At 37.0% G+C, this 25,614-nt stretch overlaps 1 long non-coding RNA gene across 1 annotated transcript; it reads right to left on the bottom strand.

Annotated features, from left to right (window-relative positions):
- Positions 1-43: 43 nt before the first annotated feature.
- On the bottom strand, positions 44-25,570 carry LOC125934371 (uncharacterized). The gene is made up of 3 exons (XR_007461359.1): positions 25,371-25,570; positions 24,841-24,953; positions 44-1,128 (listed from the first exon to the last, which is right to left on the bottom strand). It is a non-coding gene; the product is annotated as an uncharacterized LOC125934371 (long non-coding RNA).
- Positions 25,571-25,614: the final 44 nt, after the last annotated feature.

The following is a 25,614-nucleotide window of genomic DNA, read 5'->3' on the forward strand; positions in this document are numbered from 1 at the left end:
AAAAACTAGAACAATTTGGGTAACAAAATAATGTTGTATTAGATCATAAAGTGGAATTGGATTATAATGTACACATACATTGATACTGATATATATAAATTATTGAAAAAGAGGAGGAAGGAAGGCATGTATCTTACATAAAAATTCCAAATAATACATATTAGCTTCTCCCTATTACAAGGAGGTAGATTAATCTCCCATGAAGGGATGGACTTAAAGACTTGATTCCAAAGAATATAGTATAGATAGGGGAAATGTGACTTTACAATGGAGAAACCTGGAAAACTCCACTTTATCTAAGTGATCAAGACTAACAACAGCAGGGATAAGTCATGTGGATATATATAGCCCTTTCCCCACAGGGGCACCACACCTCTGTGGTATTCTTCCCCAGAACTCATAACCCAGTCTAATCATGAGAAAAATACAGACAAATTCATAATAGGGGATATTCTACAAAGTATCTTACCAGTACTGCTCAAAACCATCAAGGTCATGAAAAACAAGACTGGGAAACTATCATGAACCAGTGGAGACTATGGAGATGTAACAACTAATGCAATGTAGTGCCCTGGACTGGATCCTAGAACAAAAAAGGGACATCAGTAAAAAATAAATAAATAAATAGATAGATAGATAGATAGATAGATAAGCAAGCCTTCTCCACTTCTCCCTGTATGTCTCTCCTCTGTGTGTCTTTTATAAGGACACTTGTCATTAGATTTACAGCCCAATCAAATAATCCAGAACAATCCCATCTTGAGATCCTTAACTTAATTACATCTGCAAAGACTCTTTTTCCAAATAAGGTCACATTCACATATTCCAGGAGTTAGTTTGTGGGCATATATTTTGGGGGGCCACCATTCAATCTACTACAGATGTTAACATTAGGAGACGATGCATGAAGTGCACATAGGAACTTGCTATATTGCCTTTGCAAATTTTCTGTGCACATAAAATTATTCCAGAATAAATCATACTTAAAAAAATAATTAACATTTAAGCAAAGCTGGCTTTTGACATAAAAATTCAGAGACTGAAATAGTAAGAAGAGGTATCCACAGACATCATTTTGAGGACAGCAACATTGGCACAGCAGACAGCAACACTGGCGGCAACTGTTATCTATAATTTTGTAAAGAATAACACTTAGATTAATAACAATACTATAGAAGACACTTGAAATAATTTTGTTTTTTGTAAGTACGTCTAAGTTACCAAAGATGGAAAACCATCCTGCTCTTTCAAATATCTTCAACCAGAACTTGGAAGTGAAGGATGTGAATTTACTTTTATGTTTGGTTACTCTTCCTACCCTTTTTAATTACAGATTTAGAAGAAAGGGGTCAATATGTATATACATATACTTACAGATTCAACATCACAGCACATTTCCAAACTCTACAAAATTTGCTCTAATTTATTCAGTGCTTTAAACAAACGCAAGATAAATAGTTCCAATGGTTGATCCTTCTTCTGTATTTAACAAAGGCATTCCTACAGTTCAAACCTGTGATTTAAAAGCTTAAAATTATTATGTGGAGTTGCCCTACCCAACTTTTTTTTTTTTTTTTGGTCTCCTTTCTGAGATACATTCCTATCTAATGAACATTGATCTGCTTTCTTTTAATTTCCTTGGGTTATTTTCCTTAATATTATAAAGTGGGATCTATTGTTTCAAATGGTTCATGTTGAAAAGTGATTTCAAGTTTATATAGAATTCTCACTCTTGTGGTTAGAACTCTGCACCTTTTTGGTATAGGGGGAAAAGTCTGCACTTAGATGACAGTCAGATATGGACAAATTCCCACAGACATGAATGTCAGGTTCCATAGCCCTGGGATCTAGCCCTGACTACAGACCAAACTTCACTGACTTGGTAGAATGACCACTCTTTCTTTCCAGAGTCATCCAGGGTCAGATAGAGATTAACAGAAAAAACAGGAAATTGATTCTCCATTGCAAGTTTCTCTGTGCTTCTGCACACAGAACATGCAAACCCTCTTAAAATAAAGCACTTGGGGCACCTGGATGGCTTAGTCGGTTGGTTAAGCATTCGGCTTCGGCTCAGGTCATGATCTTGCAGTTTGTGGGTTCGAGCCCTGCGTCAGGCTCTGTGCTGACAGCTCAGAGCCTGGAGCCTGCTTCAGATTCTGTGTCTACCTCTCTCCCTGCCCCTCTCCCACTCATGCTTTGTCTCTCTCAAAAATAAATAAACATTTAAAAACAAACAAACCACTTAGGAAACTCATTAGGGAGAGTGCAATCCCTGGCTTTTTCCCTCTGAGGAAAATACATACTGTTCTTCTCATACCTCATCTTTTCCTCATCATCAGATTCTAAAATTAGAACCTATTGTGCTGTTTAAAGTGACATATTTACCAACGTTGAAAAGAAAGTGAAGATATAAGATATTATAATGTTTAAAAACTATACAAATCACTTTTTCCTCTAGTAGCCAGTTTTTAAATCATAAAACCATGTGCTTTCTTTACCAATCCAAAGATGTCCTCCTACTTGTCCTTCTTTACCTCTTCCTGTCTCATTCGAACCATTATGAACACTCCCTTTCCTCACGCCTATATCCCAAATGTAAGTTCTAGTCATCCCACCTCAAATCAAATGATCTCTGAGAAGTTCCCAACTGTTCAGTTCTACTTGCCTAGTGTTATCTTCTGAGAGAAGCCCTTACTTCAATTGCAGGAAGAAATTTCCTGGCAGTTATCTTCTTTAATTTCCCACCATCTGTTTCTTTCTATGTTCTTCCAATCTTCCTTTCTTCACAGTGATCATCCATTTTAATCACTGAATTTCATAAGACAAAGTTGCCTATGTGACCACACCCCTCCCTCACCAACATCCTTTGGACTGTTCTAGAGGAACAATTGTAACACTCAGACTATTAAACTAGGCATGCCAGAGGGGCATTAAGCTAAACTTTTTTGTGGGGAGGCATAACGTAGGGCATCTAAGTCTTACAGGGCAATAGCAGGCTCTGAGTACATTGCTTCTTTTCCCCATATTCTATCATTTTGAGGATCCTTGGAGAGGGCTGACTCTGGACTATTCATGAAGACTTTCACACCCGGCTATAAGATTCCTCAATGTAAATGATAGCTACTGCCACTGCTACCCTCCCTAGAATCCTAAGGGTTGAAGTCCACTGTTGCTTTCTTCCATTTGTTGTCAGTCTTCTTCCCATTTTACAGATCTCCTTATGTTCCAGCTTCCCATATGCCTGAACACATTGTTTCCTCACTACATCTAAATATTGTTTAAAATTTTAAAAGATACTCCAAGTTATTTTACCTATTCTCCCAAAATAACATCTGGTATTTCGAATCATAGCCATGATACAAGAATGAAAATATGAACTTTATTGTGGCTATAAATATGAATGAAAATACTCATAAGAGTGGCTCAAGAATAACCTATTCACAGAAAATTAATACCTTTATTATAATAAAGAAACTGTTCATAATAACTGATAAGTCATTCAAAAGTGATCTAAGAAAAGGACTTCAGAAACTAATTAAGTTGTGATATCTGGACTACATAGATCAATCAGCAAGAATAGAAAAACGCTGAAAGAGTGAGATTTTCAGTCAGAAGATTAAGGCTCAAATCCTATCTCTGCTACTTACTAGCCATATGACCTTGAATAAATTTCTTAACTTTTGAAGTATATGCACCCAATACCTTTTTTAGTAAAGTAGTTGTGCTACCATTTTTTCATGCCTCCTTATATCCATTCCCTTTGACTTTCAGCTCCTCCCACTAAAAGTAGAGATTTGGGGGGTACCTAAGTGGCTCAGTCAGTTAAACATCCGACTTCAGCTCAGGTCATGATCTCATGGTTTGTGGATTTGAGCCCCACATCAGGCTCTGTGCTGACAGCTCAGAGCCTGGAGCCTGCTTCAGATTCTGTATCTCCCTCTTCTGTATCTCCCTTCTCTTGCTTGTACTCTCTCTCTCTCAAAAATAAATAAACATTAAAAAAAAATTTTTTTTTAAAGTGGAGACTATTACCTCATTCCCTGAATGAGGGTAACCTTGTACTTTGGTCCATAGGATGCAGGAGAGGTAGCAAGATGCCAGTACCTCACCTGAGCCTTGAGAGGACTTCCTGCCTTCACTCACTCTCCTGGAACCCTATGACATGCATGTTAACAAGCCCAGGCTAGCCTGCTGGAGACATAAGTCCAGTCACTCCTATGGGGCCCAGCTGAGAAGACCACCAAACTCCAGACCTATGAATGAGGTCATCCCAAACCACTCAGTTCCCAGAAATCTGCCAACTTACTGAAGATGCATGAGTAAGCCTGTTTAAGATCAGCTGAGCCTGTTCTAAACCAGAAGAATCACCCAACCAAGCCACAGACATGGTTAACTAAAGTCTTATTGTTTCAGGCTAGTAAGTTTTGGGACAATTAGCTACCCAGCAATAGCTAACTGATACATATACAATATAGGTTGTTGTGAAGGTTAAATAAAAATAACACAAAACACATCATGTACTCCATGCCATGCTTAGCACCTGGTAGATGTTTGATAAATTGCAGTTATTTTTATTATCATACCAAAATCATCTGTATTTTTAGGTTTATGAAGTAACATTCCAAAAGACAGTGTTTTCTAATATTTCTGTTTGAAATCTGTATCAGGCAGGGTACAAATGACAGAAATCCAAATCAACTTACATTAAACAAAAAAGGAGTGGTTTATTAGAGCTAACATCATACATAACTAGAGCCAGACCTCAAACAACATCACCATTTCCTTCCTCTCTTCTTTGTCTCTCTCAGTGTAGGCCTCATTCTGACAATTGCAGAAGGCCTGCTCCACAGAATGATAAAATTAGCCAGCCTCAGCTACTCATCCAGCTCCAGGAACTTAAAAGCAAAAGCAGTTTTCCACTATAGGAAAGTCTCAGACAAGGGCTCTCATTGGCCTAGCTTGGGTCATGAGTCATATCTTAACCAATCACAATGGCCAGGGGAAGAGGCTCTCTGACCCAATTAGGTCTTATGTAGATCCTTGTGTAAAGAGAAGCAGTAGAGACTGCACTAAAAGAGTAGGAAAAAAGAGGAAATGTGCTGAGTTGCAAAAATAATACTGCCAGAAGCCTGGAATGATAAGATGTGCTGCTGCCACCCTCTAATTCATGACATGTACAGTTGCCTCTTATTACCACTGGCCTACATCTGTGGACTTGGAGTCTATAGCTGTGTAAGGAAGAAAATAACCTGCCCTCAGAAACAGAATTCAGTGCTCTTTGTTTACTTCTTTCTCTGTAAACACTCCTTATAAGTCTCTTAACCACCATGATGTGGAGCAGCCACGGGAACATAAGGGAAATTAAACTAATGTACATGTATTTTTAAGGAAAGGCATTGTATTACACTTGATTTTCCATTCTCTTACTCTTATTCTCATTGCATTCTAACAAGGTTTTTGGTGTTCTGGATACTGAGATTTTAGAGCCTTAAGCTGCCATGGCTGAATTTACACCTAAGCTTTAAAGATGATGTCTCTTGTGAACTAAATCATAGGATTGTGGAGATAAAAGAAAACTTAGAGATCATTTAAATCCAAATTGGGTGAAAATAGCAAAGATATCTCAAGTTATAGGCTTTGGAGTCACGGGTGCCACGGTTTTTGCTTTTGCTGTGCTGTTCTAGTTCAATGTATGACATAGATGCTGCTGTATATATAAATATGCAATCCATGTATTATGCTATACTTCAGGAATCCTCCATTCAGTATCATTACAAAGGCTGAATGTCTTTAAAATTCAAAGCTAATAAGTACACGATCTAATTTATAACAAATTATTGCTATTGCTCAAGAGGTCAACCCAGAAATGAGGAATTCCAGCAAAGAACTGAGCAGATTAAGATAAATGTTGCCTTCTCATTTTGTCTATTTTATGATATTCTAATCAGTGGCTCATTTTCATTTGAACTGAAATACACACCTTACTGTATAATTTTAAATAACTAAACTAGTTAAAGCAATGATTTAGTTGTGCCAACCCTTTCCAGGGCATGTCAGATACTCTGACGGGAATTTATAGATAGTTACATTACCTTACCTTACAGAGCAGTTTTATTATGAAGAGACTTAACATTCAAGACAAACTAAGTCTATTTTTTGTTGCACAATGAGTAAGAACATGCAGAACTATCTCATGAATTCCAAGAGTTCTGGGGAGTTCTTTAATATTTAATTGTATTTAATTAACATTCCTTTTATCTCCTTCAATTTAGTTTGCCTGTGACTTTCCAGCTATAAAATGTAAAAACCACATGTAGACTGAATCAGCAGAATTAATATGGGTAAAACTCTTAAAATATATGTGCTCAAAATGCCATATCTTACTAAAGCTTATCTATATAAAGTTTAGCAGAGGAAAACTACTAGAGAAATGCAGAAGATAACCTTAACACTATATCTAGGCACAAAACACAATCAGTATGCTGAAAGAAAATGGAGATCAGCTAATGAAATTTTTTTTCTGAAAGAAGTTCTGGGTATAAATATTTATAAATACTAAATTTTTTATACGTATAGAAGACATATATTGTGTATCTTGATTGTGAAGTGAAATTGAAAAAGAACTACATAGCTAAAACAAAGCAGGAGATCATCTACAAGTGAAGAAACTTGGGACCCAAAGAGGTGGGGTGACTTGAACCTATGAACACTGCTATTTGGTGAAAGCCCACAACTAGAATCCACGGCTCTGGCATTCCCACTATCTATTTATTAGGTTGGTCTGCACAAGATGCAAGCAGAAGGCAGCTTTATTCTTTTCTACACTGTCTCTTCAAACCTGCTTTCTGGACTCCTTTTCTAAACCCTTGAATGGAAGGTCTAATAGCTCTCCCTATCCCTTTAAGTTGCAAGAATAATCTTACGTATGTTAAAAGTCTCTTGTTTACTATCAAAATTCCAACATCTTATTGAATTTAAATTGGCTCCCCTGAGCTATCTTCCTAAGATGCAGGCCTGTGGGGTTAGGTTACTCTACCTTTCTTGCCCTTAAAAATAACCCCACTTCTGGTCTAGGGGAAACACACACCTTTGCTACACCCCTTTCATGATGGAGAAGATTGTTTCTACCAAAGCTCTCTCTCTCTTTTGAGCTACTGCCAGGTATGTGTAACTTCAGCCAGTCTCTCTTAGTGAGTATCACTGTCCTTGAGTCTCCCAAATTCCAAGGCATACATGTCAAGCTCTCCCAGAAGTTCCCCATGGGGAGATGGGTATCTTACGGCACACTAATGAGTCTCTCAAATAGCCCTCATCACCAACTCTTCAACTCTAACCTCAGAGGTAAGCAATGGGCTAAATACAGGCAGAACTGGTTACCCAATCATTTGACATGACCCATTTAGGTAATCGATTTAGAATTTGGAAGCACTTGGTACCTATTATGTTTATCTTGGCATTGGGGCTTTGACCATATCTTTGAGACAACAGGAATAAAGGTCACATTTTAAATCTGATACTGCCTCTGCTAACTAAAGACATGGAGAAGAAAAAAAAAAACATATATTAGAATTAATGAGATAAATTAATATTGAGAAATGTTCAAAGGTACCTTTTCTCTTTTTAAAATGTTTATTTGTTTTGAGAGACAGAGAGAGCGAGAGCAGGCATGTGGGCAAGGGAGAGGCAGAGAGAGAGGAAGAGAGAGAATCCAAGCAGGCTCTGTGCTTTTGGCACAGACCCCAATGGGGGCTCAATCTCATGAACCGTGAGATCATAACCTGAGCTGAAATCAAGAGTGGGACACTTAATTGACTGAGCCACCCAGGCATCCCTCAAATATGCCTTTTCTTAAGGATTTTTTTTTAGCTTAATAATGGGTTAAGAAAATAACCATAAACACAGAATTGGAAGGGACTTTTAAATTCATTCAACTATCTATCAGTTGCTAAGACATTTCCATGCTTGAATACTCTAATAATGGAGAAGTCACCATCTTTTGAAATAGTCTGTACCTATCTGGGGTTGCTTGCAACCATCAGAGGGTCATTACATGAAATGCAAAACTGTCTAAGGTCTCCACCCCCTCGATTTTAATTTGAACACAGAACAAGTTTAATCCCTCTTTCACAGGCAGACTTCCAAATATGTGAAGCCAGTGTTACTCCATCTTCTGATGTAGTATTTTCTAATACTCAGTTTCTTCAGCCATGCCCTTCATAACAGTGTTTGCAGCTCTTATCATCTTGCTTGTCTCCTTCCTGAACAGTCCCTAGCCTAGCAATGCTCCACTTGAGGTACAGCACCCAAAATCGAAGAGAGGGTGGTCCAGCCAGTAGAAGAGGGAACATCTCCTCTCTCCTTTGCCATGCCACATTTTTTTAAATAAAACCTAAATTAGTATTTACTGACAGTCATGGTACACAGCTTATTTATACTATATTCACTGCCAACTACACTCCCTTAAGTCTTTTCTAGATGTGCTACAGCTAAGATATGACTTACCCTGTATGTATGCTGTTGATTTTAGGACTCAAGTAGTGGCCTTTACATAGATCCTCTTATTTTTTTTTTTATATATATTCTCCTTAAAATCACTCTTCTAGCACTCACCAAGTTCAACTAGCCTAAGATTTTAGAACTCTATTTGACCACTTAATTTATTCTCTTTAACTTCATATCATCTCAAATTTTGTAAGAATGCTTTCAACATCTTCATCCAAATCACTAATAAAAAGTATTAAAGAATAAAGGCCAAGGACATCCCTAGAAACATCCCTCCACTTGACATCAATCTATTAAACAGCACCACCTTGGTAGTTAATCAATTATCAATATACATAATGACACTTATACCGCACTTCAGCCAAAGGTGTGTTGAGAGACAACACCTTTCTGTCAACACCACACTGTCAAGTGTGTTGCTCAAATCAGATTTCTAGGTTTTCCACCCTTCCCAGCTCTGGAGGTCTGGACACTTTGTTTAAAAAGGAAAGTTTGCTGTGATGGGTGTTAAACCTAGTCTGGCTTCTCGTGAATAAATGATGCTGTTTCACCAATCATTTATTTTATCTTACAGAATTGATACGACATTTGTTATTATAATTTACTGAAATCACTTCTTCTCCTTTTGAACGTTTGAAGGATAAGAATCCTCAAACTTCTGTCTTTTAGGCCTTTTTGGGCTCTCTATGGTTTCTCACAGATCCCCCCACATCCATGGATGCTCACTTTCAAGTTGCCTCAGTACAAAGGATTTAATTTACTCAGCTGAGAGACTTCATATCTCTAATGGAGCAGCTGGAAATTCTCTTTCAGTGGCTAAAACAAATATTAACACTAATATAACTAAAGCCACTCATTAGAAAGCCAGGCTTTGGGTTTTGAGCTGTTTGAGCTATTCCATGTACCTGAGGAGCGCCTGTCTTACAGAACATCCTCCAACGCTTCTATCTGCTCCCCAAAGAAAGACTCTAGCACCATGAAAGAGCAAAGTTACTGATATGGAAACAGATGTCTCTAAAAATACCCTTGGAAATATATGGACATGAAACACATGCCATATATATATTTAGTTACAAAAATAAAAAATCATATTTTTATCTAGCAACTATTTATTTCCAGATATGTGACTAAGCACTGCAATCAAGTCATACCTGACTTAAAAAAATACTTAGACAGATTGAGCTGTCTAACCCACAAAAGAAGCATCTATGAATAATTCAACCCCAATTGCCATGTATATTTTCTGGCAGGCTGGCTCCTGACTAAAGCACTGGCTTTACTCTCCTGACTGGCTTAGGACATACAGTTCTGTGGCATAGGTAATCTTACCACTTAAAGATGTGTCAGTCTCGTCTGGACTGGAAGCCATAAGATGTTCTTTTGGGTTACTCAAAGTAACATATTAAAACAGGTCTTTCCTGTACAACTTGACCAGATTAAAAACAAAAACACAACAAAACAAAAAACAAAATCTAACCTCTAAAAAAATAGTATAAAACAAGGTTTAAAAACACCTAGGAAGATGGGGTGATTCTACTCAAATATGGATATTCAATTACTCATTTCATTCCAGTTAAAGTGTAACTATAAATTACAGTGAAGATTTTGTCCTTTGCTTGTACTGCCACCTGGTGGTATCCTGCTTATACTAAAACAGACCCATAAAGGAATTTTTTTAAATTAGCATTCATTTACCATTCAGTTTGCAGTATCACCATCGTTGACAAGTCAGTACTTTCTATAAAATGGTGCAGAGAAAATTTTACAGAAATCTTTGTTAACCAGGTTAGAGACAAACGACATCTTACTCAAACACACCATTTATATACGAACACATTAAGCATTAATGATTAGTACATTCACAGTGAAAAATCTGTTAAGAAAAACATTTAAGCCCAATCGCTTTCCCAAAATAAGTACAAAATTAAAGAAACAAGGCCTCTATAAACACAAACAGGCCTAGTTTTTAGAAAAAAAAAAGTCAACATAAATATCAGAAAAACAAATTGTAAATTGTAAATTTAGGGGTCAAATAGTATTATTACAAATCAGTAGGGTTACAAAAATATTTTTCACCGAATTCCTTAAGGTTTTGACACTTCTTGGTATGTTTTAGAATTCACGTTTCTCTTTTGTAAAATCTCTCTTTTTGCCTTTGATTCTACTAGGTTCTCAGCATTCACATGGATTAACATGAATGATTTAATTATTAAGGATTGTATTTGTTATGATTATATTTATTATAAGAATTTGGCCAATATGATACATGGAATTTCTCTTTAATTATTAAAGACAAAGAAATTTTAAATTTTGCCAAATTAAGATTATCAATTATTTTCTTACTCCCTCCAATGGTTTTGTTTTTAAAATAAATTTTATTTATTATTTTGAAAGGTAATACTTTCTCGAGATCAAAAAGTAAGATAAATCGCTCTACTACCTCATCATTCATTGTAACCAGTTTCTTGCCACCTTCCAAGCCATTGATTTTCAAGTTTATTCAGTACTGTCTATAATCAAGCAAGTATTTTTACATAGCTCTTTTAACATTTTTTCCCATTTAATTCTGTAAACTACATAGGCCTTATTTTGCTTTACATCAAGTAAAACTTTTTTTTTTTCAACATGACAAGTCACTCTTGCCAGCAACATGTGTGGGTTAAACCCACCTTTCTCTGCTGATTTGGGAAGTTTGCTTTAAGACATATCAAGACTTAACATATACTCAGAATTGTTATGAGTTATATCTTCCATTCCATTGATAGATGAGTACTTGTGCCATTACCATACAGATTTAATTATCTTATAAAGTTTAAAATATGTCTTAATATTAATATTAGAATAGAATTAGAATATGTTGAATATTTGGGGTGCCTGGGTGGCTCAGTCGGTTATGCCCTGACTTGGGCTCAAGTCATAATCTTAGCAGTTCGTGGGTTTAAGCCCCGTGTTAGGCTCTGTGCTGGCAACTCTGAGCCTGGAGCCTGCTTCGGATTCTGTGTCTCCCTCTCTCTCTGCCCCTCCCCTGCTCATGCTCTGTATCTACCTCTCTTTCTCTCAAAAACAAACATTAAAAAATTTCTAAAAAATAGAGTATGTTTAACATTTAATATTAAAGAAGGAGTTAGTCCTCTACCATTACTATTCTTTTTCTAAACTGATATGGCTATTCTCATCAATTTCTTATTCCAAATGAACTTGAGAATAATTTTGTTAGGTTCCCAAAGAATTTGACCAAGTTACTTTAAGAAAGAGACTTGGTGAGAATTTCTCTAAATTATAAATTATTTTGGGAAGAATTATTACCTTTACACATAGGTTATTAGTAGAATAAGCAGCCTTAGTGATAAGCCTTTCTGATGTTCTTAAGCTGGATGATTTTTCAAGGAGCAAATTGATGAAGAAACTCAAAAGGTGTTTTGTGCCTGCAAATATGGCAGGAGAGATATGCAGGAAAACCCCCTAATTCAGAATAATTAAAAGTGCTGGATAAAATATTTTTAAATATCATTCTAAATTAATGGTTGAGTTGGTTAAAAAATAGGGGAAGTCCTCAGAGGCCACAAATAAAAGTCAACTTGAATACAAAGCAAGTTCTGGAGCTGGCATTTGCTTGGGACCTCTCTCCGGGTGGCTTAGAGTTTAGGCTTCCTAGAGCCATATGGGAGTCAGGAGATAAGACATGAGGCCTGAGTGAAGTGGGAAACAGAACTTTCCATGTATGACCCGTGTGTAAGGTTGTGTCCCGTGAAAGGCAACATCCTTGGTAAGTGAATTAGGTGAGGAGAGGGGGAATAACACTATAGAGACAACCAGTAGAGACAATAAGCCTAAGTATTATGAAGAAGGATAAAATGAGGGGAAAAGTTTCCCTTGAAAATTACTAACACCAGTCTCTGCTCATATAGAATAGGGTACATCCTATCTTATGTGCAGTGGATAGGATAGTCTGAGAGTGTTCATGGGTTAGCAGTGTCCCAAGTACCCAGCAATACCAAACATAACCCTTTCGAGAGGAACAGACCCAAATGGATACCACAACTTAAAAAAAAAAAAAACAAAAACAAAAACAAAAACAAAAACAAAACAACCTAGGAGAAAATAGACAAGGGACAGTGAGTTGAAACAGAGTTAGACTATACAAATTTTTTACCTATAGGATATCAGATGAGTATGTTTAATATATTTCAAGAAATAAAAGAGGGTACATAACAAAGGAACAAAAGATATCACAAATAACCTACATCTTTGAGAAAGAACCAAAGAAAAATCCTAGAAAAATTTCTAATAATTGATATTAGCAACTCAACGTTTGGATCTGGTTCAAGATGGCAATAGAAGAGGCTTTTTTTTTTTTTAATTTATATCCAAGTTAGTTAACATATAGTGTAATAATGATTTCAGGAATAGAATTTAGTGATTCATTACTTACATATAACATCCAGTGCTCATCCCAACAGGTGTCCTCCTTAATGCCCCTTGCCCATTGGGCCCATCCCCCAACCCAAAACCCCTCCAGCAACCTTGTTTGTTCTCTGTATCAAAGAGTCTCTTATGGTTTGTCTCCCTCCCTGTTTTTATTACTTTTGCTTCCCTTCCTTTATGTTTATCTGTTTCATATCTTAAATTCCACATGAGTGAAGTCATATGATATTTGTCTTTCTCTGACTAATTTATTTCACTTAGCACAATACACTCTAGTTCCATCCATGTTGTTGCAAATGGCAATATTTTATTCTTTTTAATCACTGAGTAATATTCTCATATAAGAGGCTCTTGACCTCACCTCCTCCTATGGACACACCAAATCTACAGATACATACAGACCAAGTATCTCTGAAAAAAAGCCAGAAACTATCTGAGTGGCTCCCACACATTGGGTAAATGAGAAAAGACTCATAAAACCCGGCAGAAGAGGCTAATAAACAATCTCACCATAAACCCCACCTCTGGCACAGCAACACACAACCCGGAGGGAACTTCCAACTTCAAGCCTTGCACTTCCACCTAAGAAATGGGTGACCAAAACGCCAGATTTTGAAAGTTAATGGGGCTTGCATCCATGAGACCAACAAGGCTATAGAAAACTAAGAGACAGTTCTTAAAGTGCTTACAAGGACTTACCACAGCAAACTCCTTAGGGTCCAGCTTAAACATGGCCAGGCTTTCTGTGAAAGAGGTCTATCTACACATCTTAATACCTATAGCCTGCACAGTGGGCCTCTAATTTAGTGCACAACAAAGGGCTGACTACAATACCCTCCAGAGACCAGGGAGCTGGTGGGTACCACCTTTGTGCTCTCTTGCTGCCTCATGCCAGATTGCCAATATTTCCAGGAAAGGAGCTTGTGTATACATCTGGCGACCCAGTTTTTGTGGCTGCCATCCAAAAGATGCCCTTTCATCACCTGGCTCTAGTGGCCAGTGTGGCTTACATTTTCAGGTCCCTCCCACAAAACTGTAACAAACAGAGAAATAGTTCTTGGCCACTTATCCCCTCAGGACACAGTGCTGAGGCCACAGACAGAAATGCCCATCTCCCAGTCTTCCCCTGAAAGAGGCATATTTGATATTTTAAAAGCTGCTGCCTGGAAGTTAAGCTTCCAATGAGCCTGAATCTAGGTGTTGACTGAGATCCTCCCCTTTGGGACACTGACAGATCTTGACACACTTTCAATACTGGAAGCCACCAAGAACAAAAAAGACTGCTTAGGCAATCACAAAGACTTAAGAGACAACCAATAGCTAGGGCAAGGTTGAATGATATGGTTCTTCTTCCACATGAGAACAAGTCCATCAAGACTAGGAAATGTGGATATTTTATCTAAGGCATAGAAATCATCACTGAGAGGAAAAATGAAGAAATAGAGGAATATGTTCCAAATGAAAGAACAAAACATCAGAATAAGACTTAATGAAACAAAAATAAGTGATCAACCTAACAAAGAGTTCAAATAATGGTCATAAAGATACTCACTGAGGCCAGGAGAACAATGCATGAATAAAGTAAGAATTTTAACAAAGGGATAGAAAATATAACAAAGTACCATACAGAAACCACAGAGCTAAGGAATACAAAATCTAAGCTGAAAAATTCAATAGAGGGGTTCAATAGCAGACTGGTTGCAATGGAAAAAGGATCAGTTACTCAAAGATAGAATAGTGGAATTCATCCAATCAGAAGAGCAAAAGAAAAAAGAAAAAAAGATAGCTTAAGGGACTGTTGGGACACTATCAAGCAGGCCAATATTTGCATGATAGGGGATCCAGAAGGAGGAGAAAGAGGTGGAAAACTTACTTGAAGAAACAATGACTGAAAACCTCCCTAACCTGGGGAAGAAAAAAGACATTCAGAACCAGGAATCCTAGAGAGTTCCAATAAAATAAACCCAAGAAGACCTACACCAGGATGCATAATTTAAGTATCAAAAGTAGAAAGTAAGAAGAGAATTTTAGAAGCACCAAGAGAAAAACAATTTGTTATATACAAGGGAACCCCCATTAGACTATCAGCAGAAACTTTGCAGGCCAGCAAGGAGTGGCACAATATATTCAAAGTGCTTAAAGAAAAAACTGCCAATCAAGAATACTCTACCTGGCAAAGTTGTCCTTCAGAACTGAAGGAGAGATAAAAAGTTATCTAGACAAGCAAGAGCTTAAGAAGTCCAGCACCACCCCACTGGCCTTATAAGAAATGTTAAGGTGATTTCTTTAAGCTGACATGAAAGGGCTCTAATTAACAACAGGAAAATATCTGAAAGTATAAATCTCACAAGAAAAGGTAAAAACATAGTTAAGTTCAGAATAACCTAATGTAATGGTGGTGGGTTAATCATTTATAAATCTAGCATGAAGTTAAAAGACAAAAGTAGTAAATGTAACTGTAACTACAATAATTTGCTAATGGATACACATGTAAAAAGACAAATTATGACATTAAAAATATAAAACATGAGAGGGGAAATAAAAATGTAAAGCTTTTGAATGCATTTAAATTTAATTGTTATCAGCTTAAAATAGACTATTATAACTCTAGAATGTTTGATGTAAGCTTCATGGTAACCACAAAGCAAAAGCCTACAGTAAACACACAAAAGATACACAGAAAGGAATCTAAATATATCATTATAGAAAAGTATCAAATCACAAAGGAAGAAAACAAGAACAAAAGAATTACAAAACAGTGAGAAAACAATTAACAAACTGGCAATAAGTCCATACGTATCAATATTTACTTTAAACATTACTGGACTAAATTCTCTAGTCAAAAGAACAAGAGTAGTTCAATGTAGTAAAAAAATATAAGACCTGGGGCACCTGGCTGTCTCAGTTGGTAGAGCATGCAATTCTCGATCTCAGGGTTGTAAGTTCAAGCCCCATGTTGTGTGTAGAGATTACTTAAAAATGGAATGGAATGGAATAAAATAAAATAAAATAAGACCCAACTATATGCTGCCTACAAAAGACTTACTTCAGCTTTAAGGACACACATAGACTGAAAGTGAAGGAATAGAAAAAGATATTCCCCAACCTGGGGAAGAAAAGAAAGCATGGGTAGCTATACTTATATTAGACAAAACAAACTTTAAGACAAAGACTAATAAGAGACAAAGAAGGTCGTTACATGATGATAAAATGGTGAATCCAAGAAGAGGATATGGCAATTGTAAATATTTATGGACCCAACATAGGAGAACCAAGATATACAAAACAAATACTTACAGAACTAAAGGGGGTAATAGACAGCAATACAGTAATAGTAGGGGACTTCAACACCTCATTTTCATCAATGGGTAGATAATCCAGACAGAAAATCAATAAGGAAACATTGGACTTAAACTACACATTATACCAGAGGGATTTAATAGACATTTACAGAACCATTCCATCAAAAAGCAGTAGAATATTCATCTTGAGCAAATGTGGAACATTCTAATTCTCCAGAATAGATCAATCATATGTCAGGCCACAAAACAAGTTTTAATAAATTTAGAAGACTAAAATCATATCAAGCATCTTTTCCAATTCCCATGGTATAAAACTAGAAATCAATTATAAGAAGAAAACTGGAGAATTCACAAATACGTAGAAATTAAACATGTTACTGAATAACAATGATCAAAGAAGAAACTAAAAGATAAATAAAAAATATCTTCAGACAAATGAAAAAGGAAATATAACAACCAAGACTGAAGGGATTCAGCAGAAAACAATTGTTAGAGTGAAGTTCACAGCAATAAGTGCCTATAGTAAAAAATGAAAAAGATCTCAAACAAACAATCTAACTTTATACCTTAAGGAACTAAAAAAGAACAAATGAAGCCCAAACTTACCAGAAGGAAGGTCATAAAGATCATAGCCAAAATAAGTGAAATGGAGATTAAAAAGACAATAGAAAAAATCAATGGAACTAAATGTTAATTCTCTGAAAATATAAATAAAGTAGGTAAATCTTTAGCTAGATTCACTAAGAAAAAAGAGAGAAGATGCAAATAAAATTAGAAATTAAAGAGGAAATGGTGGCATAACTACTAAACAGAAATACAAAGGATCATACAAGACTACTATGAACAATTATACGCTAGCAAATTGGACAACCTAGAAGAAATGAATAAATTCCTAGGAACATACTACCTACCAAGACTGAATCATGAAGAAATAAAATCTGAACAGACCAATAACAAAGAGATTGAATTAGTAAACAAAAACCTCTTAACAAACAAAAGTTCAGGGTCAGATGGCTTTACTGGTGAATTCTACCAAACATTTAAAGAAGAATTAAGGGGCACCTGGGTGGCTCAGTCAGTTAAGCATCCAACTCTTGGTTTTGGCTTAGGTCATGATTTCATGGTTTAGGCTCTTCACAGACATTATCAGGCCTGCTTGGGATTCAATCTCTCTCCCTCTCTCTACCCCTCCCCTGCTCACATGTTCTCTGTCTCTCAAAATAAAAATTTTTTTAAAATGAAGAATTAATATAAATCCTTCTTAGACTCTTCCAAAAAATAGAAAATAAAGGAGCTCTCCCAAACTCATTTTATGAGGCCAGATTTCCTTGGTACCAAAACCAGATAAGGACACTATAAGAAAGAAAATTACCAGCTAATATCCCTGATGAACATACATGTAAAAATCCTTAAAAAAAAAAAAAATTAGCAAACTGAATTCAACAGTACATTAAAAGGATCATACACCATGATCGGGTGGGATTTATTTTAGGGATGTGAGGATGGCTCAATATCTGCAAATCAATCAATATGATATACCACATTAATAAAGTGAAGGATAAAAATCATATGATCATCTCAAAAGATGCAGAAAAAGCATTTGACAGAATTTAGCATCCATTCATGATAAAACTCTCAAAGTGGCTATAGAGGGAACATATCTCAACACAGTGATGCCTTATGCCATATATGCCACATATGACAAGCCCATAGCTAACATCATACTCAACAGTGAAAAACTGAAGACTTTTCTCTTGGAAAAGGACTATGACACCCACTCTTGCCACTTTTATTCATCCAAATAGTGGAAGTCAAGCTAGATTTATTAGGCAAGAAAAAGGGAAAAACAAGCATCCAAATGAGAACAGAAGAAGTAAAACTGTCTCTAATTCCAGATGACATATTATATACAGAAAAACCTAAAGACCATCAAAAAACTTAAATGAATTCAGTAAAGCTGCAGGATACAAAATCATTATACAAAAATCAGTTGTGTTTCTATACACAAAAAGGGCAGAAAGAGAAATTAAGAAAACAATCATATTTACAACTGCATCAAAAAAAATAAAATACCTAGGAATAAATTTAATCAATGAGGTAAAAGACCTATACAATGAAAACTATATGCCACTGATAAAGGAAATTGAAGAAGACATAAATAAATGGAAAGATATTCAGTGCTCATGGATTAGAAGAATTAACATTGCTAAAAGGTCCCTAACACCCAAAGTGATCTACAGATTCAATGCAATCCCTATCAAAACTCCAGTGGCAGAGTGCCTGGGTGGCTTAGTCAGTTAAGTGTCCAACTCTTGATTTCAGCTCAGGTCATTACCTCGCGGTTCATGGGATTGATCCCCCTGTCAGGCTCTGTGCTGATAGCACTGAGTCTGCTTGGGATTCTCTCTCTCCTCTCTTCCCCTGTGCTCATACCCACACACTCTCTCTCTCTCAAAATAAATAAGCATGAAAAAAAAAAAAAACCTCCAAAGGTAGTTTTCATAGAAATAGAACAAATGACCCTAAAATTTGTATGAAACCACAGAAGATTCCAAATAGCCAAAGCAATCTTGAGAAAAAACAATCTGGAAGCATCACACTTCCTGTCTCTAAACTCTATTACAAAGCTATAGTAATCAAAATAGTACAATATTAGCATAAAAACAGACATATAGATCAATAGAACAGAACAGAGAGCCCAGAAATAAACCCATGTAAGGCCAATTAATATATGGCAGAGGAACCAAAACTATACAATGGGGAAAGGACAGTCTTCAACAAACAGTGATGGGAAAACTGGAAAACAACATGCAAAAGAATGAAACTGGACTACTATCTTATACCACATACAAAAATCAACTCATAATGAATGAAGGACTTGAACATAACACCTGAAACCATAAAGCTCCTAAGAGAAAACACAGACGGACAGTAGGCTCCTTGACATCAATCTTGGCAATGATTTTTTTTGATTTGATAACAAAAGCAAAAGCAACAAAAGCAAAAATAAACACATAAGAATTACCTCAAACTAAAAAGCTTCTGTAGAGCAAAGAAAACAACAAAATGTAAAGGCAACCTACAGAATAGGAGAAAATGTGTGCAAATCTGATAAGGGGCTAATATCCAAACTATACAAGGAACTCCTACAACTCAATAGCAAAAAAACAATCCAATTTAAAAATGGGCAGAAGATTTGAACAGACATTTTCCAAAGACATACAGATGGTCAAAAGACACGAAAAAATGTTCAACATCACTAATAATCAAAGAAATGTAATGTCAAAATGTAATGTTACTAATAATCAAAGAAATGTAATGTCAAAACCACAATGAGATGCCACTTCACACCTGTTAAAATGGATATTATCAAAAAGACAAGAAATAACAAGTGTTTGTAAGGATGTGGAGAACAGGGACCCCTTGTGCACTGTTGGTGGGAATGTAATTGGTGCAGGCACTATGGAAAACAATACTGAGTTTCCTCAAAAAATTAAAAATAGAATTACCATATGACCCAGCAATTTCTCTTTGGGGTATTTATCCAAAGAAAACGAAATTATCATCTTGAATATTTGCAATAGCCAAGACATGGAAAAAACCTAATTGCCCATCCATGAAGAAATAGATAAAGCAAATTTTATATCTAAAACAACATATGTGTTTGCTTTATCCATATGTGTGTGTGTGTGATCAGCCATTAAAAAAGTAGGAAATTCTGCTACTTGCAATAATATGGGTGGATAGACCTTAAGGATATTACACTAAGTAAAATAAGTCAGAGAACTACAAATTCTGTATGTTCTCACTTATATGTGGAATATTCAAAAAGAACTGAATTTATAGATACAGAGAACAGATTGGTAGTTGCCAGAGGAAGGGCATGGATGGGGGTGAAGGGAGTAGGCAAATTGGGTGAAGGTAGTCAAAAGGTACAAACTTCCAGTTCTAAGATAAAAAAGTCCTGAGGATGGGATGTACAGCATGGTGACAATAGTTAACAATACTGTACCGTACATGTAAAAGTTGCTAAGAGAGTAAATCATAAAAGTGAACAAGAAAAAATTGCAACTATGTGGTGATAGATGTTCACTAAACTTACTGTGGTGATCATTTTACAACATACACACATGTCAAATCACTATGTTATATACTTGAAACTAATACAATGTCATATATCAATTATATCTCAATAAAATTAGTTAAAAGTAAAATTAAAAGATAATCAGATAATATAATAAGGTATGATAAATCTATTTTTGGTCTTTGTCCCTGGTTCTTGGCACAGAGCTCCTAAAACCTTTGGATTTTCTGAATGACAGAAGTATCTTTTATTATTCAGGACAGGCCCCTTCCAGTTATGTTTATATCATTAAGGTGACTCTTGGTAGTCTCCCTTGGTAGCTTCAGGAGTGGAACTTCTTGCCAGAGGAATCAACCATGTGACTACAGAGATGGAATTTTCAGCTCTACCCATCTAACCCCCATCTTGGGAAAAGTGTGAGGGGTTAGAGATTTTGTTCAATCACCAACAGCCAGTGATTTAACCAATCATTCCTGTGTAATGGAACCTCCATAAAAACTCCTACTAGACAGGGAGATTCTTGGTTGGTTAATACATCCAAGTGCTGGGAACGTGGCATAGCCAGGGAAGGCATAGAAGCTCATGCTCCTCCTCACACTATACTTTGCCTTATGCATCTCTTCCATTTGGCTGTTTCTGAGTTGTAGCCTCTATAATACACTGGTAATAGTAAGCAAAGTGTTTTCCTGAGTATGTGAGTCCTTGTAGTGAATTACCAAACCTGAGGTGGGGGAAGGGTCATGTTAACCCCCAAATTTTTGGTTGGGCAAAAGTGTGAGTAGCCTGACCATCCCATTGCAGCTGGCAAATGAAATGAGGGCAGTCTTGCAGGAGTAAGCTCTTAACCTGTAGGGTCTGATGCTAACTCAAGGGAATTAGTATCAGAGTTTAAGTGAATTAGACACCCAGTTGGTGTCAAACAATCAAAGAATCGGTTGGTGTGAGGGAAAAAACTCAGAACAATGAACAACTTCCTGCTAACAAACTTGAAAAGAGACATTTTCCTAGGAAAGATGTTTGGAAGTCATTCCAAACATGACTAAAGAAGAAAAAACCTGAATGGTCCTATAACCATTAAAGAAATTCAATCAGTAGTTAAAATTTTTCCCATAAAGAAAATACTAGGCCCAGATAGTCTTAAAAGTCTGTGGCTTATGTTTAAGGCACCTGGGTGGCTCAGTCATTAAGCATCTGATTCCGGCACAGAATCAGATTTTTTTTTTTATTTTTAAAATTAAAAAAAATTAATTCTGGGTATATCTGGGTGGCTCAGTCAGTTGAACATCTGACTCTTAATTTCAGCTCAGGTCATGATGTCAAGGTTCATGAGATTAAGCCCCATATCTGCCTCTGCACTGACAGCGTGGAACCTGTTTGGGATTCACTCTCCTTCTCTCTGCCCCTCCCCTGCTAGAGTGTGTGCTTTCTCTCTCTCTTTCTCTCTCTCTCTCCCCCCCCCCAAAATATAAATAAATAAACACTTTAAAAAGTTAATCCTGACATTATATTAAATTTTTTGGAGAAGAGGAAAATTTCATCAAGTAAATTTATAAAGCCATTACAGGCATATTCCACAAAACATTTCCCTGATGGATGTTTTCCCAGTAAATTCCCTCCTGTATTTAATTCTCCAACACCTACAACGTATATATTTCTCAAACTAACATGTCAACTGATATTTATGTAGGAAATGCTTTATTTAGCACCCCAAAACTCAATACATTTTTACCACCACCACCCACCAACAACAACAAAGGTATAGGAAATGCCTTGAGTTACATTACAAACGTTGGTAAGATGTCCACACCATGTCAGCAAATCAAAAGCATACTGAATATCAAAGAAGGGGATCACAAATGCTACTGGTGATAAAAGAAGCATTAAAATATCATCCTTATTGTGAATCATTCTCTGTCACATTCCCACAGTGTCTCTCGTATTTCATATCGCCCTTTTCCCTATGGTTTTATAGAATAAGAACCAAAAATGTTGACAAAGCGTTAAAGAACTTAATAGAGAAGGAAGAAAAAAAAGCAGAAAAGTAGTAACAATGAAAGAGAGGCTGTTACTGCTGACAAAGCAACTATTTATTAACAACTATATTGTTTAGTGATTCAGGAAGCAAAGTTATGAATATTTACATCCTAATGCTATACTTTGCTATTTAATGGAGGTTTGCTTACCATGTTTTAGTTATATTTTAGGAAATTGATTTGGGTTAACAAGCCACCCATTATAATTTTACCATTTAAAATAAAAATAGGAGCACTAGGTGGCTCAGTCAGTTGAGCATGTGACTCATGATTTCACCTCAGGTCCTCATTTCAAGGTTCGTGAGTTCAAGCCCCACATCAGCTCCATGCTGAGTGTGGAGCCTGCTTGGGATTCTCTCTCTCCCTCTTTCTCTAGCCCTCCCCAACTTGTGCACATGCTCATGTACTCTTTTTCTCTCTCAAAATAAACTTCAAAAAAAAATAATGAGAAAGAGATAAAAGCTTTTGCAGATGATGTGATTTTTTAGAAGAAAACCCAAAGAAATATACAAATGACTTTAAATTATAAAAAGTATTCAAATTATTTAATATCTGTTGGATATTAATTTGGATCTATAGCACCCACCAGAAACAAACATCAACCTCATACGGTTAGAATGAAATGTGCATAGTTCATCTGCAAAACTGTACTTATGCTCCTGATGAAAAAACTGGAGTGGGACAAGGAGGGGGATAAGAAAAACAGCTCACTTTTCACTCTCTGCCCCTTACAGGGAGTTTGTTTGGTTGGTTTGTTTTGCTGCCATAACATATTAACACAAATTTAGCAGCTTAAAACAACACAAATTTATTATCACACCTCTGTCGACAGAAATCTGGCATGAGCCTCACTGGCTAAAATCAAGGAATCAGCAGGGTCGTGCTCTTTTCTGGAGACTCCAGGAAGGAACCTGTTTCCATGCTCATTCAGGTTGTTGACAGAAGTCAGTTTCCTGCAGTTGTAGAAATGAAGTCCCTGGTCCTTGCTGTCACCTGAGGGCCATTACCAGCTTCTAGAGCTGAAACTGTATTCTTTGACTTCAAAGATCTTCCTCCAGTTTCAAAGCTAGCAATGGAAGGTTGAGTCCCTCTCCTGCCTTCTCTTCGGCCACATCTCTAATTCCTCTGCCTTCTTCTTTGATTTTTATCTCATCTCATGGTCCCTAACATTAATCACATATTCACAGGTTCAGGAGAGGAGGATGTGGAACATTTGGTGGACCATGATTCTGCCTACCCCACAAGGAAACCCAGCTTCTTCCATGTTTGCACTATCGCTACCTGTAGCTTGTACATCCTTATAATAAAGCCTCAGCCCCAGCAAACAAGGGTGGTGGGAAAACTAGGTAGAAAACATCCTCTATATTTTTCTTGTGTCCTTGCTGCTGGCCTTAGCTTAATTATTGGATTTTCTTTATCAGGCTGTGTGAGGTTGAAGCAGACAGGAAGATGAAGAATTTAGAACTGATTTCCTGACAACACTAATCCGGTAATTGGAACAAATGCCTCCCCTCTTTCTACTCTTGAAACCATCCAGAGTTTGGGAAAGAGATATAAAGGGGACAATAGGAAAGAGGAAGGCAGGAGCAAAAATGTCAAGCCATTAAAAGACAAACATAAGCATATTTGTCCTTTCCTTAAGAACTCAACCCAAGAAGATTCCATACCTGAGGTGGTGATAAATGAGAGGAAGAGCTAAGCTCCTAAGAGTCATTTGTTGGGTGTTATGATGTATTACGCAGTGCTAGATGATTCCACAAGCCTTTCTTAATTCTTTAAACTAACATGTGGTTCATGGGTATAGTTATTATCCTGTAAATGAGGAACCTTGGGGCTCAGAGAGGTGGTCATTTACTTGAGAGAACAAATGTCAGAGCTGGATGTAAACCTAGGTCGGGGGGCTGCTCCAGCTCAAGGGAAGCTCCTCTCTCCTTGACTTCCCCTAGCAAGAAGGCAAGCTTGAGATTTGTTATGAACACTACACTGTTCCCTTCAACGTCTTGAAATTATAGAGGTATCCTCCTTCCCCAACCTTTCCCTCCCCCAGATGTTAGTGACTTCCTAATGAAGGTCTCAGTTATTTCCTTTCTTGTGATCATTACACATTACTCCTTCTGTATGTCCCCATTGTCTGAGTTGACGTTACCATTCAGGCTAGTACTTATGTAATGACCACTGGGCTGTGAGCTTGAATTTTCTTTTTCTCCTTTTCTCTCCCTCTCTCTTTTTCAGAAGATTCAAAGAAACAAGGAAAGGTGCTGGCATGTGGTCTCTGGATAAGTCTCCGCTAGGACTTATAGGAGCAAGGAAACCCCCTTGCTATCACACAGCAGGTTTTACTGCAGTCTCTATCCCTTCAGTGAGTTATGGTTATCAAGCAAAAAGCCACTTAGCAACCTCTGCTTCACTTCTGTGGTAATAATCAACTCTAGAATTTCAGCCTAAAATCCCAACTCCTACTGCAAGTACAAAGCCTTATATGATTTGCTCCTACCTGTCTCTTCCGCTGCGTCTTATGCCACTCTGCACTCCTCAGGCACCTGCAGCCACACTGGCCAAGGCCTGCTTCTCAGCACTGGAAATGTGACTAGTCTCAACTGAAATGCGCTGGAAGTATAAAATATACACCAGACTTTTAAGCAAAATATATCACTAATATATATCACTAATGATTTTATATTGATTACATATTGAGTTACAATGGAAACTAATTTAATTTGTTCGTTTTTATTTTTTTATTTTATTTTTTTTTTTTGTGGCAATTTGAACATTTAAAATGAATTCGTGGTCCGCACTGTATTTCCATGGGACAGTGCTGCTCTACCACATTACCTTCTTTTGTTTCCCTACTTAACACACTGTCTGGACCTACAGTGTCCATGTTGTCTGTTTAGTACCTTTCTCGCCCAACCAGAACGTAAGGCAGGAACACTGTCCTCATTCACACTTGATTCCCAGGCATTTAGGACAGAGCCTGAAGCTTCCTAAGTACGCTACAAATAGTCTTTGAAGGAAACGCCTTACTCTTCCTCAGCTGGAGACTAAAGAACTCGAGGTCTCAAGTCCTCTGAGTTACACCCGTGGCTCAGAGCAGACCACATGCTCCCGACCCTGGGAAAGAGAGAGGTGAATACACAACCGGACGGGAAAAAAGCCTTCCGGGAGGTAGCACCGGTCGCACGACGCACAAACAAGGCGGCGACCCCAAACCCCTTCGCCCTCTTTCCTCCTGGAGCCCCGCCCCACGGCCAATCATTGGGCACTTAGC

The sequence above is a fragment of the Panthera uncia genome, assembly GCF_023721935.1.
Source record: "Panthera uncia isolate 11264 chromosome A1 unlocalized genomic scaffold, Puncia_PCG_1.0 HiC_scaffold_17, whole genome shotgun sequence".
In the NCBI taxonomy this organism is placed as follows: domain Eukaryota; kingdom Metazoa; phylum Chordata; class Mammalia; order Carnivora; family Felidae; genus Panthera; species Panthera uncia.